Raw genomic sequence first — 15,378 nt, forward strand, 5'->3', positions numbered from 1 at the left:
TCCAAATTTCCTAACACACAGACTGCCTGACAGTTTGCCATGGAGGATCCTGGTATGATGTGATCCAACACCATGGCCTGATCTCACCTGGTGCCAGCCCAGCGCTGGAAAGATGAGCACGAAGCCTCTGGCCATAATAGAAAGAAAATGTGTTTTGTTCTGGCAGCTTTTCTTTTCCTCTGCCTTCTCATGTGTCAGTGTTTTATCTTGCCTGCTGGATGCTGGCAAGACCAGACTTGGTGGCTCAACCCCAGGAGTTCTTTATGGGGCATAAGGGTTTGATCCGTGAACACCAGATCCACACTTTATTTGGCCAGAGTGCTCCTAATTATTTGGTGTTGCAACATGGTCCTATCCCACTGTAGACAACCACTAGCCCTGAGTAGAGAACTCAGTCACTCTCCTTCACCATCAATATGTCCGAGGCTGTTTCTAGTCACCTTTGTAGAGAAGTAAATGTATGTAAATACTGCTGTGGGGGCCTGGTTCCTGAGCAGACCTGGCTAAAGGCCTCTTCCGGAAAGAATTCTGAGCTCAGGGGCTCAAAGGTTATCAGGAACAATAATGCTTTCAGTGTCAGCCTCATTTGGACAATGACAGATTAACCTAGCTGACTCTTCTTAACTCAAATTAGTTTGACTCATCTCTAATTATTTCAGCACCTCCCTTTGATCTGAATGAAATCATGTCTGGGCTCTGCTGTGTGCTCTCTAAAGCTGTGACATTCACACTCAGTCCCTCATTGAAGCTGTGGGTCTCCATAGAAAACCATAACATTTGCAATAACTGGGCATGGGGTGGGGGGGTGGGGGGCGGCAGCAAAAGATGGTGTTAGAGCCTGTCTGGTCTTTTCTACTTTAAACCACTTTCTCGTGGTACTTAGGCACAGTCTTTCCGGGGACATTTCCTGCAATGTTTACTTTAATGTGTCTAGAAAATGGGGGTGGGGTGGGGAGTGGAATCTACTATAAAAATTGAGGCCCTTTGATAAATGTTGCACAATTGAATCAGCAGTCCCATTTAGCACCTTTGTGGTGCATGAAACCATTCTGTGGGTAAGGGCATTGAAAACATCAGACAGACTGCAGGGGCTTTCCTAGAAATTTTTGATGGGCTCTCCGAACAGCCAATTACACATCATCTTGTGAGCAATATCACCTGCAAGCACAGGTGACAAAAATTTCACTCGTCTGCACAGATGATAGACTTTTCCTGCACATTTGGACACGTTTGCTGCCACCTATATACACAGATGAGAAAGTAAAAATCTTCATGCAACTGGGTTGCACAAGCAGAATCTGCCTTTTAAAAATCAGCTCTATCAGGTCTTAACCGTAAATTCATAAGTATGGGCATTTCCAATACTGATTTTGGCTGTAATAGATCACCTGATGTCAACTTGCACTTCCAGGGACTCTAGTTTTCCAGCAAATTCAGTTATTGCATATGGGACAGAGTTTCTTCCTTCATAGAGCTGTTCTCTTAAAGTCATCCATTCAGGAAAGCATCCCTGTTCAGCAAATCACTTAAGCCTATGTTTAAATGATTTGCTAATAGAGAAGCACTTAAGCCCATGCCGAAGTATTTTCCCAAATCAGGGCCAGATGGTTGATGATCCACCAATCCCCATCTAGTCTTCCCAGTAATATACTTTACCAAACTTGGCACCTTCTCAGGTAGCTAGAAATATTTCCATGCTCCTGGGCCCTGTAAATATTTAATAATGGGCTCTTCAATCTAGCAGCAAAAGGTATTACATAATCCAATAGCTGGAAGTTGAAGCTAGACAGATTCAGACTGGAAATAGGGCATAACTTTGTGACAGTGAGGATAATTAACCATTGGAGCAATTTATCAGCAGTCATGGTGGATTCTCCGTCACTGACAATTTTTAGATGGAGTGGATGCTTTTCTAAAGGGTCTGCTCTAGGGATTATTGTGGAAATATCTGTGGCCTTTGTTATATAGGAGTTCAGACAAGATTGTCAGACTGGTCCCGTCTGGAGGATAGGTCCATCAATGGCTATTAGCCAGATGATCAGGGATGCAACCCCATGTTCTTGGTGTGCCTAAACCGTCAACTGCTGGAAGCTGGGCTGGATAACGGGATTGGTCACTTGAAACTACCCTACTACCCTGTTCTGTTCACTTCCTCTGAAGCATCTGGTACTGGCCACTGTTGGAGACAGGATGGACCATCGGTCAGACCCAGTGTGGCTGTTTTTATTTTCTTCTGGCTTTGGAATCTTTGAAACAGCTTCAATTAATAGATAATGCTCTTTTTGAAAGTCAAAGTAAAATCCCCAGCTCGATGGGCTTTCACACATTTATATCACTTTCGAAGAGCACTGTTTTCCCCTGCCTCCTTGTGCTGCTTCTTTGGGCTCCTCCCAGCTGCAGCTCTGCATCACCTTTCAGCACAGTCTCTATGCTTGGAGCAGCCTCACTAACCATGTTCATAAGCCCTCTCTCCTCTTTCCAGCCCCTTTCTAGAGTGACTTCGGAACAGATGACACCTCCACTGTTTGCTGTATGTGTTGGCCCAAAGCAGGGACTTGGTCTTTATGTGTGTTGAAAACACATAAAAACATCATGTGCATTTATGGAGCTCTATAAATAAGTATATTCACGACAGCAATGTAGAGTAAGACTGGTTATGTTTATGTGTTTACAGTGATTTGTTTTTTCCTCACATGACAGGATTCCAGAAGATTACCTTGAAGGGTGCTGAAATGTGTTAAAGGGGGATCTCATAATCTATTGTCTAGAGCAGTGAAAGCAGAAGAGTAAATAGGATTATGGGTCACACAGAATTTATGACCATGTATATATTAGGGTTTAGTTATTTCTAGCCAAAACCCAATAAGACTGGTGTGAAGGAGCTTCATAGCTGGCACATGGAAAGCCAAAGTCTCTGTGATTTGAGTTCTAGCTACATTTGGACATTGGATAGAACCTGATTTTTAGTTCTTTTTTGTGTTGGTATTGGAATTCTTTCTCTTGGCCTTTTTGGTAAGCAGTGGCTGTTACCTAAAAGGCTCAGAAAAGATGGTGCTTAATTATTGAAATATTTTACCAACAAAATATCAAAATGTATCTGTTAAAATTAGGAAAGGATACAGATTTGAAGAAACCTCTGTCAAATGTTGTATATTTACATTTCAAAGTGAAAAAAGGAAAATGTTGCACAAGTGTCATGCTACCTTGTTAAATTCTGCAGCATCCCCCTTGTCACGATAGCCACTGTTGATTTAAGGAAAAATCAAAAGAGTTTCTGAACATTTGCAAGCAATATAAATAATGTACAATTCATATGGATTCATTACCTTAGAACAGACAGACAAACACTCTATGCCTCTCCTTGTAATTTTACATTCAGAATCTCTCATCCTCAGTCCCAAGGGGAGTCTCAGAACAGTGTTTGACTCTCTCCCATCAGGTGCAGGACACATGATGTGCTGTTTTAATTTCTGGTTAAGAGGAGTCTTCTGCAGTTTTAGAGCTATACGGCTGAAAATGTTGTTCATCCACTGGCAAGAATGTGCATTTCTAAAATACAATTACCTTGGAAAAACTAGAGTTTTAATTTCAATTACAATTGTTCAATGAGAGACAGATGTGAACTATTAAAATGTTTATAATGTGGCTTAACATTACAAAAACAAATATTAATGAAATATGTTTAACTGATGGGATTTGATTGGCACACTGGATTAATTACAGGCCTTTCACCTTTGGAATTGCAGTTCTAATCCTGCCAGTGCCCAGGGAAAACAATTTAAAAGTTGTTTATATATTTTAAAATGATAAAGGAGTCAATTTTTTTTAAAAAAGGCTGTATTACTACAGTGATTTCAGTATGGTAAAAATAAACCATTTTAAAATGGAGCATCTGCCAATAAATACATTGCTGGGTGCAATGCTGCATTCCCTGTGCACCCAGAGTGCCTAGTGGGGATATAGAGTGTGCACGTAACACAAGGGCGGGCCCTGAATTTGGAGGAAAAATCCCCAAGAGGGAACTTGGTTTCACTAAATTCTCCTATTCCAGCCAAGGCCAATAGATTAGCTTCACTTTGCCAGCAGGTGGAGACGGGAACACTTAAAAGGCAAAGCCTGCTTTGATTGAAATGGAAAAAGTTCTATTAAATTCTCTACTGCCAGCTCCAAGTGTTAAATATTAATGAGTCTTCCCCCAAAATATCATGAGATTGGCTAAAAAATCATGAAAGCTTAACAATAAATTTGGGATTCTTTGTCGTTTTCTTCTGATTTTTGAGGTGTTGAGGGTGCACTCAGGTCACGTTTTTGAGCTTTTCTCTGTAGCCAGGAGGCCTAGAAACGTCTTTCTTGTTAAAAACTGAAAGTTGATATTTTCAGGCCTTAATGTGCCTTCAGGAGCTGGAGCGTTAAGGAAAACACCAAACATTGTAGTGCTGTTCCAGCCTCACACTGGTCAATGACCTGACCTTGTCCAGCCGCCAGTAAGAAGAGGACGAAGGCTGTGCTGGTTAAACAAACCAACCTGGCATATAGAGGAAGTGATGGTCGGTCGGTCTCTCTCTCTTTCTCTCTCAAAAATTAATGGTGATGAATCACACTGTTAATAATAAAATATCATTTATTTCAATATTTTTGGATGTTTTCTACATTTTCAACTATATTGATTTCAATTACAACACATAAATATAAAGTGAGCACTGTACACTTTGTATTCTATTTGATTACAAGTATTTGCACTGTAAAAAAACAAAATAAATAGTATTTTTTTAATTCGTGTAATCTCTTTATCATGAAAGTTGAACTTACAAAGGTAGAATTATGTAAAAAAACCCACCTGCATTCAAAAATAAAACAATGTACAATTTTAGAGCCTACAAGTCCACTCAGTCCTACTTCTTGTTCAGCCAACCGCTCAGACAAACAAGTTTGTTTACATTTTCAGGAGATAATGCTGCCTGCTTCTTGTTTACAATGTCACCTGAACGTGAGAACAGGAATTCGCATGGCACTATTGTAGCTGGCATTGCAAGATATTTACGTGCCAGATGCGCTAAACATTCGTATGCCCCTTCATGCTTCAGCCACCATTCCAGAGGACATGCTTCCATGCTGATGATGGGTTCTGCTCAATAACAATCCAAAGCAGTGTGGACTGATGCATGTTCATTTTCATTATCTGAGTCACATGCCACCAGCAGAAGGTTGATTTTCTTTTTTGGTGGTTCGGGTTCTGTAGTTGCTGCATCTGAATGTTGCTCTTTTAAGACTTCTGAAAGCATGCTCCACACCTTGTCCATCTCAGATTTTGAAAGGCACTTCAGATTCCTAAATCTTGGGTTGAGTGCTGTAGCTATCTTTAGAAGTCTCATATTGGCACCTTCTTTGCATTTTGTGAAAGTGTTCTTATAATGAACAACATGTACTGAGTCATCATCTGAGACTGCTCTAACATGAAATATATGGCAGACAGTGGATAAAGCAGAGCAGGGGACATACAATTTCCCCCCAAGGCGTTCAGTCACTAATGTAATTAACACATTCTTTTTTTTTAAACAAGTGTCATCAGCATGGAAGCATGTCCTCTGGAATGGTGGCCGAAGCATGAACGGGCATACGAATGTTTAGCATATCTGGCACGTAAATACCTTGCAATGCCAGCTACAAAAGTGCCATGCAAATACCTGTTGCCCTGTTCTCACTTTCTGGTGACATTGTAAATAAGAAGAGGGCAGCATTATCTCCTATAAATGTAAACAAACTTGTTTGTCTTAGCGAATGGCTGAACAAGAAGTAGGACTGAGTGGACTTGTAAGCTCTGAAGTTTTACATTGTTTTGTTTTTGAGTGCAGTTATGTAACAAAAAAAATCTACATTTGTAAGTTGCACTTTTACGACAAAGAGATTGCACTATCGTACTTGTATGAGGTGAATTGAAAAATACTATTTATTTTGTTTATCATTTTTACAGTGCAAATATTTGTAATAAAAAATAATATATACTTTGATTTCAATTACAGCACAGAATACAATATATATGAAATGGTAGAAAAACATCCAAAATATCTAATAAATTTAAATTGGTGTTCTATTGTTTAACAGTGTGATTAAAACTGCGATTAATCACGATTAATTTTTTTAATTGCAATTAATTTTTTTGAGTTAACTGTGATTAATTGACAGACCTTATATATATGTATATATAAATGGCTGGCCAGCATATAAAGGAATAGTTAGAAGGAGTTTTTTTAATGTATCAGGAAGAATAAGAATCCCGACAATGGTGTGGATTCATTACTAGATGGAAATGGTAGAATTGTCAATAATAATGCAGAAAAGGCAGAGATGTTCAATAAATATTTCTGTTCTATATTTGGGGAAAAACAGATGATATAGTCTCATTACATGGTGATGATAATACTCTTTCCACCAGTATCTCTGAAAGATATTAAACAGAAGCTACTAAAGACAGAAATTTAAAAATAAACAGATCCAGATAACTTGCATCCAAGAGTTTTAAATGAGCTGCCTGAGGAGTTACATGAACCATTAATAATGATTTTCAGTAAGTCTTGGAGCACTGGGGAAGTTCTAGAAGACTGGAAGAAAGCTAAAGTTGTGCCAGTTTTTAAAAGGGTAAATGGGATGACCTGGGTAATTATAGGCCTTTCAGCCTGACATCAATCTTGAGTAAAATAACGGAGTAACTGACACAGGCCTTGATTACTAATGAACTAGAGGAGTGTACTGTAATTAATACAAATAAATATGGGGCAGTGGAAAATAGATCCTGTCAAACTAACTTGATATCTTTTTTAATGAGATTACAAGTTTGGCTGATAAAGTTAATAGTGTTGACGTAATATACTTAAGCTTCTGAAAAGTGTTTGACTTGGTACAACATGAAATTTTGATTAAAAACTAGAGATATAAAAATGTACATATCACATATTAAATGGATTAAAAACTGGCTAACTGTAATGTAACTGTAAATGGGAAATCTTCATCGTGCAGCTCTGTTTCCAATCGGGTCCTACAGGGAATTGTTCTTGGCTCTACACTATTTAACATCTTTATCAATGACCTGGAAAAAAAAACATAAAATCAAAGCAAATAACACAGAAATTGGGAGAGTGGTAAATAATGAAAAGGACAGGTCATTGATTCAGAGCAGTTGTATCATTTGGCAAACTGGTCACAAACAAACAATATGCATTTTAATATGGCTAAATGTAGATGTATACATCTGGGAACAAAGAATGTAGGCTATGCTTAGAGGAGGGGGACTCTCTCCTGGGAAGCAAGGACTTTGCAAAAAAGATTTGGGGGTCTCGGATAATCTGCTGAACATGAGCTCCCCAGGTGACACTGTGGCCAAAAGAGCTAATGTGATCCTGGGATGCCTGAACAGGGGAATCTCAAGTAGGAATCGAGAGGTTGTTTTACCTCTGTGTTTGGCATTGGCACAACAGCTGCTGGTCCACAATTCAAGAGGGATGTTTTTAAATTGGAGAGGGTTCAGAGAAGAGACATAAGAATGATTAAAGAATTAGAAAAGATGTCTTGTAGACTCGAAGAGTACAATCTATTTATCTTACCAAAGAGAAGGTTAAGGGGTGACTTGATTACAGGCTATAAGTATCTATATGGGGAACAAATGTTTAATAATGGGCCATTCAGTCTAGCAGAGGAAGGTAGAACTCCATCCAATGGCGGGAAGTGGAAGCTGGACAGATTCAGACTGGAAATAAGGGATACATTTTTGACACAGAGTAATTAACCACTGGAATAATTTACCAAGGGTTGTGGTGGATTCAGTTTTTAAATGAAGATGGGATATTTTTCTGAAAGCTCTGCTCTGGGAATGGTTCTCGAGCAGTTCTCCAGCCTGTGTTCTACAGGAGGTCACACTAGATTATCACAATGGTCCCGTCTGGCCCTGGAAGCTATGAATCTATGAAACTAACTATTGGTCTGGGCTGGGTGGCTGGCCTAGGAGACATCCCCTGCCCTTCTGTGCTGAGCACTAAGTGTGCGCATGGTGCTGTACAGAACAAAAACAAAACATGGACCCTGCTGAAGTTTCCAGACCTGAAGAACCCCCCACCAGCACCCAAGCCAGGCAGGGCTGTCATTAATGATTAGCCCTCTCAGAGCATGTCTCAAATGCAAATATTAAGGGCCAGGTTGGTACTGGCTCTAGTGCAGGTAGGCAGAGACTTCCCCCCCAGCTCCACTCGCAGACTCTCCTCTAAGGGCCAGGGACAATTGCACATGGGAAGTGTCTGGGCTATTCCCTCAGGGCACCCTCAGAGGATGCAAGCTGCCTGCCCTCTCTCACACCAGCCCATAGAGCTGGCAGGGCACAGAGACGGGAGCAGGACCAGCCAATCCCCTGTAATCCGGAGGCGTAGTCTCATCCTTGAGCTCTCCCTGGTCTGATGCAGGCCTTACCACCCAGTGCTCAGGTGTATGGCCAAATGCCATGGACTAACCCAAACTACACTAGCCTTCATAATGCTGCTATGAGGCAGGAAGCCAAGTATAAGCCCATGGACAGTGAGGCAGAGATAGGGGGACAAGTCACTCATCCAGGGCCACAGAGGCTCTGAGTGCCAAGATGGGCGCCCTGTCTCTTAGTCTGCTAATCTTCCATCTGCATTGACACTCTTGAATGTTGCTAAACAGCCTGTAGGACTAAAGTTCTCATGGGAGAAAAGCACCACATCTGATTGGTAGAGATGAGAAAATGTGTGAAAAGACATCAGTTGCGTCACTGCTGGACTCCAAGACCACCTAACCAATGGGAAATGGGTGTTAAATAATGAAGACACAGATAGAGAGCTGAAATCCAGACACCATTCAGACTCAGATTAGAGCTCTTTACAGACAGATCAAATCTGGGATCTAAACTGCTTGCCATAACCTTTGGGCAGATTTAATTAAAGGAGCAGAATCCATTTACAAATAATGAGAGAGAAAATTTCTTCTATATTTGACAGAAAGCTACAATTATGTTTAAAAATGCATCTTAATTCATTTAGTTACTTTGCCCTTGTGTTAAAATGTATGTTGGAAGAACAAAGAACCAAATTTTGATCATAAAACCAGTATTAGAACATTTAGAATAGACTATGGGAGAGCATTTTATGTGATTTGGATATAAATCCACAAGTTCATTAAAATTTATTGGCCTTGAAAAAGTAGATGCATCACTGAGGGTAGGAGACTTGGTGATATTAGATGCCAATGCACATTCTATTTGATCTCTATCTTAAATATACGTCAAACCTTTGGACTCCAGACAGAGTTGGACTTTAGCCCTGTCCTGTAATTATTTGGTGAATGTTAAAACTTTATGAGTGTTTCTGTTTAAATAGCGTATTTGATGTGCATTTGTTTTGGCCAAAGCCTGCTGGATAGAATGAATGTGCCTTTTCTGTTTATCTTTTAAAACAAATCAAAACTAAATTAAACAACCAAATAACAAAGGGAATAAATTTAAAAGTCAAATTTATGTTGAGAAATAATAATAACAATAGAGTTGGAATCAAATCAACCTGACAACAGTGTTTATGAGAATTTAGTATTTAAAATGTTAAGTATAGAACATTTAGATAACTACAACTGTAAATTACTATTTTGTTTGCCAGGGGTTTTTATTGAATGCTACATTTTAGGGTTGAAGGCATAACTGGTTTGTAGTTATAGATTGTGAAAAAATGTGTTTTGTTTGTTTGTTTGTTTGTTTTTTGAAAACTGGAAGCTCTCTGTCCTTTTGTTATTTGCCCTCTGGATATTTTTAGAGAACTGAAATACATCCCAGATTTTTGCATATTTGTGTGACCAGATATTTCTTACTCTTTTTACATCACAACATTACTCCCAGTAAAGAACTCCTACTTCCAGCAGAGAGGAAACTGACAAGACTGGAGTGAAACCAAAATAATGAGCTGCATTTGCTCAGTTATTCTGCTGTGAAGCAATCTATGCTGCCACCCCATTTAAATTAATCTGCAAAGAACGGGAAACTCTTAAAGAGTCAAATTCTGCTCTCCACACATCCTTGAAAGCCCTTTATGTGTGTAACTGATTGAAGAATATGACCCCTAATTTCTGTTTTAACACTTCATTAATTAGATGATGCATTAGGTTAGATCTTTTGGATTTCTTTTATAATTGCTTTGAACCATTGCTGGTACCCCAGTGGCATAAGTGTCTTGTGTGGAACTTGGGCGACAGAACTCCCAAGCTCCACAACTTTGCTCTCAAAAGTCCAAGCGCCGGGGAGTGACACTGAGGTGTTTCATGTGTGTCACAGACCCAAAACAAACACACAGAAGAAGAAGCTTGGGATCATGTCAGGTTATTTTCTTGTATATGCATAGAGATTTCTGTGAGAGTTTGCATTTCTGATCCCAATAATAAAACAACAAAAATAATCTCACCTTTCTCTAATACCTTTCATTGCAAACAGGGCCGCCCAGATTGGGGGGGGGGGGGGGAGGCAAGTGGGGCAATTTGCCCCAGGCTCCGGGCCCCGCAGGGGCCCCAACAAGAGTTTTCAGGGGCTCCCAAGAGAGTTTTTGGCAGGTCCTTCAGTGCCACCGAATACACCCAGAGCGAGTGAAGGACCCGCTGCCAAAGACCCGGAGCTTCTTCCGCTCCTGGTCTTTGGCGGCAGTTCGACGGCAGGTCCTTCACTCGTTCCCGGACCCGCTGCCGAAGTGCTCAGAAGACCCAGAGCGGAAGGACCCCCGCCACCGAAGACCCCAGGCCCCCTGAATCCTCTGGGCGACCCTGATTGCAAGAGACCCCAAAGCTCTTTACCACTATGCAGGGATCCCTTCACCCACCACTGAAATGCAGCACTTCTGGGGTATTACAGCAACTGTTCAATAGCTTATAACTACAATACAAAGCAATTTAGGGCATGAAATGAAGAATGTTGTATGGAATTGAAACTGGAAGGAGAATTTAGGTAGAGTGTTATCTTGGCTGACTGTTATCATTCTAACTTAGATCGTAACACTCTGCTATTATGCAAAAACTGGCATAGCGTCTTTATCATGCTCATCAGTAGTCAGGACCTTGGTTTTATTTCTCATCTTAAGTATGGCACCTCCAGTAACACAGCACTCCCCCCACCCCCCCGCCTTGCTGGTTTGGAATTGCTCACTTATGACTCAAAGAGAGGAATCTGGCACAAATTCCTCTCACTTAGGCCAGCAAAGAAAACAAGAGCTTTTGCTCCATCACCCTCGTGCTCACCTGGCCTGACTCTCCAGAGCTTTTGAGGTCTGCTGTGTAGTCAGCATAGATCAGTAAGTGAAAGGTGAGATAACATTGGATTGTATGAGATGGAGGAACAGGGACTTACTCCCTGATTTTGCTGTCAAGTATATTTGTTTCCCCTCCATAACCCTACTAAACTGGGCCATGATACTGAAACAGAGAGAAATAGCAAAAAAGGGTAAACCCATGTACTTAGAATGTAAACTCTTTGGGTCCGGGCTGTCTTTTGGTTCTGTGTTTGTACAGCGCCTAGCACACTGGGGCTTTGTCCACAGCTAGGGCTCCTAGGCACAACTGTAATGCAAATAATAAACAATAGCACCAGAGCCATCACAGTTACTTCTAATTACATTACAGACCCCTGGCTGGATCAGGTTACTAGACATCACACAATATAGCATAAACCTATCTATCTATCTATCTATCTATCTATCTGCCTGTTAAATGCTATGCACAGAAATTGTATACGTTTCCAATCCTGCAAACATGTATGCATGTGAACAACCGTACCCATGTGAGCAGAGTCAATATTTTCAGGATAAGGTCCCAAGATTGTAGGGTCTTTGGGACAGAAAACATGTTTTGTGCGGTGCTGAGCAAACTGTCATTTCTCCACAAATAAATAAATAAGCAACTAATTATTATCAATTAATTATTTGTTATCATTGCTGCTTTAGTGCCCATCATCCTCAGTTTGTAGGGTATGGATAGATACTTAGCAAAGTTTGCATATTAAGCCGTAGAGCTTAGATAATACCTAGGCGGCCTCTGTCGGTCCTTTGAGTAGGGGTGAATTTCACCCTCCGTGAATGTGCTGGTGCAACCACCAGGTTGGCATTATCACCAGTGATGCATTTTGATCATGAGTGATGGCACCAATCTCACCAGTCCCAGGTGCATTGCACCGGGCTGTCATATCAAAGGGAACATCCTGATTGCACTGCCAAGGACAAAACCACGTCCCTTTGGGAATCATCCTGGGGTGCGGGGAAGGGGGTTGAAGGTTCAGTGTTGAAGCCTTCTCTCCCTGTAGCTGTCTTCCCAACCTCCCTGGTCAGACTTCCCCTCCCCTGCACCCATCCCTGTGCTCCTAGTTAGCTCTGAAGTCTGAACTGGCTCCAACTCTTGACTTTTCCATGAGATCAACTGTCATTGTTTTCCCACTGGGTCCAATTCCAGCAAGGCTGCATATCGCTATTTCCTTCTGTTATTTTCAAAGCCTCAGGAGCTAAATCGGGGATCTGTCCTTAATCAGGTCAAATCAAGAGTTAAATCTGTGCCATGGGAGAACGATTCCCTCCATACCTTTCCTTTCTCACCTAGCTCCATCTATTGATATTACAACAGATTGCACTGTGATTATACACAATTAAAGATTCATGCCAGAGATGCTGAAAGTGCCACTGATTTTAATTTTAACCCGTTTTCCACAGGTTAAAACAATGTTGATACCAAGGAACATACCATTGCCTGGGCATGTTCTCCCATGGAGTTTTTGCTTCCTGAGAACAAACTGAATTACAGGGTAGCATGATTCAGTGAAATGCTAGTTTCTTATTGGTGAAAAGCATTTTGGAGCCATTGCAATATCCTCCCATGACACCACATGTCCAAATAACATTTGTTTAGAGAACTAACTGAAACGGAGCCTGTGATCAGAATAAAGATGCAGTTAAGATTTTGATTTAGACAGGGGTACTTGAGAGCACGTACAGGGGATGAATCTTGTAGCCTTCATTCAGGCAAAACTCCCATTGAGTTGAAGAGATTGAAGTCAGTGGGTGTTTTGTCGGAGAAAGGCATGTTGGCGCTGTCTCAGGGTGAATAAAGTGCTGCACTCAGTTTTGTTTTCATGAGTGCTGGGACTCTGATCCCAGTCAATCACCCCTGAGCCTGCCCTGCATTTTGCTAAGAATCCAATTTTGCAACCAAGGTCTATTCACTCTTCCCCACCCCAAATGAATCACACTGTTAATAATTTTGCATTTTGACTAGCAATATTTAATAATACCTCTTTTGGAATAATCACTTTGACTGTTGATCTGGGCTTCTTCGAGACATTTTGGTTTTATTTTTGCTAAGGGAAAAAGAGAAAGTCAAATATAAGGTAAAAGGCAAAATGACAGTGCCTGAGGCTGAAGTCCTTGCTCCGTCTTTATTCAGTCCTTCCTCTTTCTGACTCAATGGGGCCGTCTTGCCAGGCCTTGAGATTTTATCACAAATCTCCTGATACTTGGGGCTTTACTAAAAGGCCCAGGTTCTGGAGGCAGGTGATGATGTGAGAATCTCAGCTTTCATTGTTTTAAGAAAGCAAGTTTCTAGCTCTTATGCTTTCAGAGAAAAACATGAACATATGATACCCCAAGGGCTCAAAACGCAGAAGACAAATAAAAAGACCACAAATTTTACTGTTTAAAATCTCATGATTTTTGAAGACTAAATTTAAGGGATTTGTCATGGCTCTTCAGGAGCTCAAGCATGTCAGGACCTTGTCTAGGACAACATGCTCTTTAGTGGGACTTGCAGCTCTGACAATAAGTAGGGTTACCCAGTACCCTCTTCCCCAAGCATCCCCTTCCCCTAGAATTGGGGATGTATTTGAAGGTGAAACTTGCTATGTTTGTATTAAACCAATACTGTAAACAGTGAAGTGTTTCCCCTTTGGGTGTAAATGAATCCTTGCCACTTAACTTCATGTTTATTTTTATAATGTGGACTCTATGTCGTTTATGGCTCCCAATGGGACTCCAAATACCAAGATGGTTATGAGTGAACCTGGGAATGTGGCTTCTGAATTACTTGTGATTTATCCTGTTTCTGATGCACATAATAACAGGGTCTCTCCCAGAGCCAGCCTGTAATTTTTAATTATTCATTTTTGTACTTTTGTGCTGCATAATGTGGTGATTATTGTTGGTGTAGGTGGAAATTGTTGTATCTGTGCTGTCTAGTGAAATCAGAGTAATCAGGGCTTTTATTTTTCAGGGCCGCCTGCTAAAGAGTTCTGGGTGCCCCCGGATCAGCTCCACCACCAAGAATGAAATGAATGTCATTTAAAGCCCACCATACACTTTGCAGTCTGATCAGTGGTCCAAAGCACAGCCAACCCAGTCACTCAACACAAGGGGCACAGAGCTCTGGGGGAAGGAGGAGAGGAAAATAAGGAAGGGCTGAGACACAGAACAGGGGCAGTATAGCTGACTGTGCCTGTCCCCAGTGTGGATGTGCGCGGGTGGGAAGTGGCCGGGTTCTAGGCATTGCCAGGCACAACTGCTGTTCTTACCCCCAGGGAGAGACTGGACTGTGCTGCTGCCAGCCCTCGCCCTGCCCCAAAGGGTACTGTGCAGACAGCACCGGTTGTGGGCTAGTCTCCTCTTGGCGACGGATAGAGGCACATGCTAACTATTCCAGATCCAGCCAGACCTTGGGTATATGTTTCTTGTTTTTGTTGGCATACGAATAGTATACACAGCCACTTAACACAGGTACATTGTTACATAAAAATGCATCACCCCATCTCTTCAGAGTTGCCTAGGATTTAACTGTATGTCTCATATGAAAGACAATGGGGGAGTTACCAAGTCTTGTGTGACTATACCCCATGCAACTCTTCCAAAGACCCACAAATACCGTAAGAAAGACAATATAACATCTCCATTTTCAATGCATCTTTCTGCTCTTCTGACCACATGGTTCTCACATGTACTGTTTTAAGCCATTTTACTGCAGTCAGGCAAGTGAAATCCTCTCCGAAGTGTGGCATCATTTGCTTGAGCAATACGTGGCATTTTGTGTAAACCTCTGGTGTAGGGATACAATATGACATGACACTGGAAAACAGGGGCCTGTAAATGCCTGTCATGTGAGGCCAAGATGCCTGTATCTTATTCACAGAGCTTTCATCATGAAAGTCTGAGGTTTCGCCACCCCAGAAGGATCAATCCTGCCAGGTGCTGAGCATCCTCTTGAAGACTATGTACCAGATTGGGCCTTTACAGAGGACCTTTAGAATTGACCCTTGGAGAAGCCCCCCTCCCTCCCATTCCTCCTCACTTACTAAATCTGTTTAAACTAGGGAAGAGG

General features: G+C 41.3%; 1 long non-coding RNA gene across 2 annotated transcripts in view; it reads left to right on the plus strand.

The window, feature by feature from the left end:
• LOC128825409 (uncharacterized) overlaps positions 1–15,378 on the plus strand; it is a 37,291-nt gene that overhangs the window by 14,074 nt on the left and 7,839 nt on the right. The gene's annotated exons all lie outside the window — the stretch shown is intronic.

Source organism: Malaclemys terrapin, chromosome 17 (genome assembly GCF_027887155.1).
Source record: "Malaclemys terrapin pileata isolate rMalTer1 chromosome 17, rMalTer1.hap1, whole genome shotgun sequence".
Classification (NCBI taxonomy): Eukaryota; Metazoa; Chordata; order Testudines; family Emydidae; genus Malaclemys; species Malaclemys terrapin.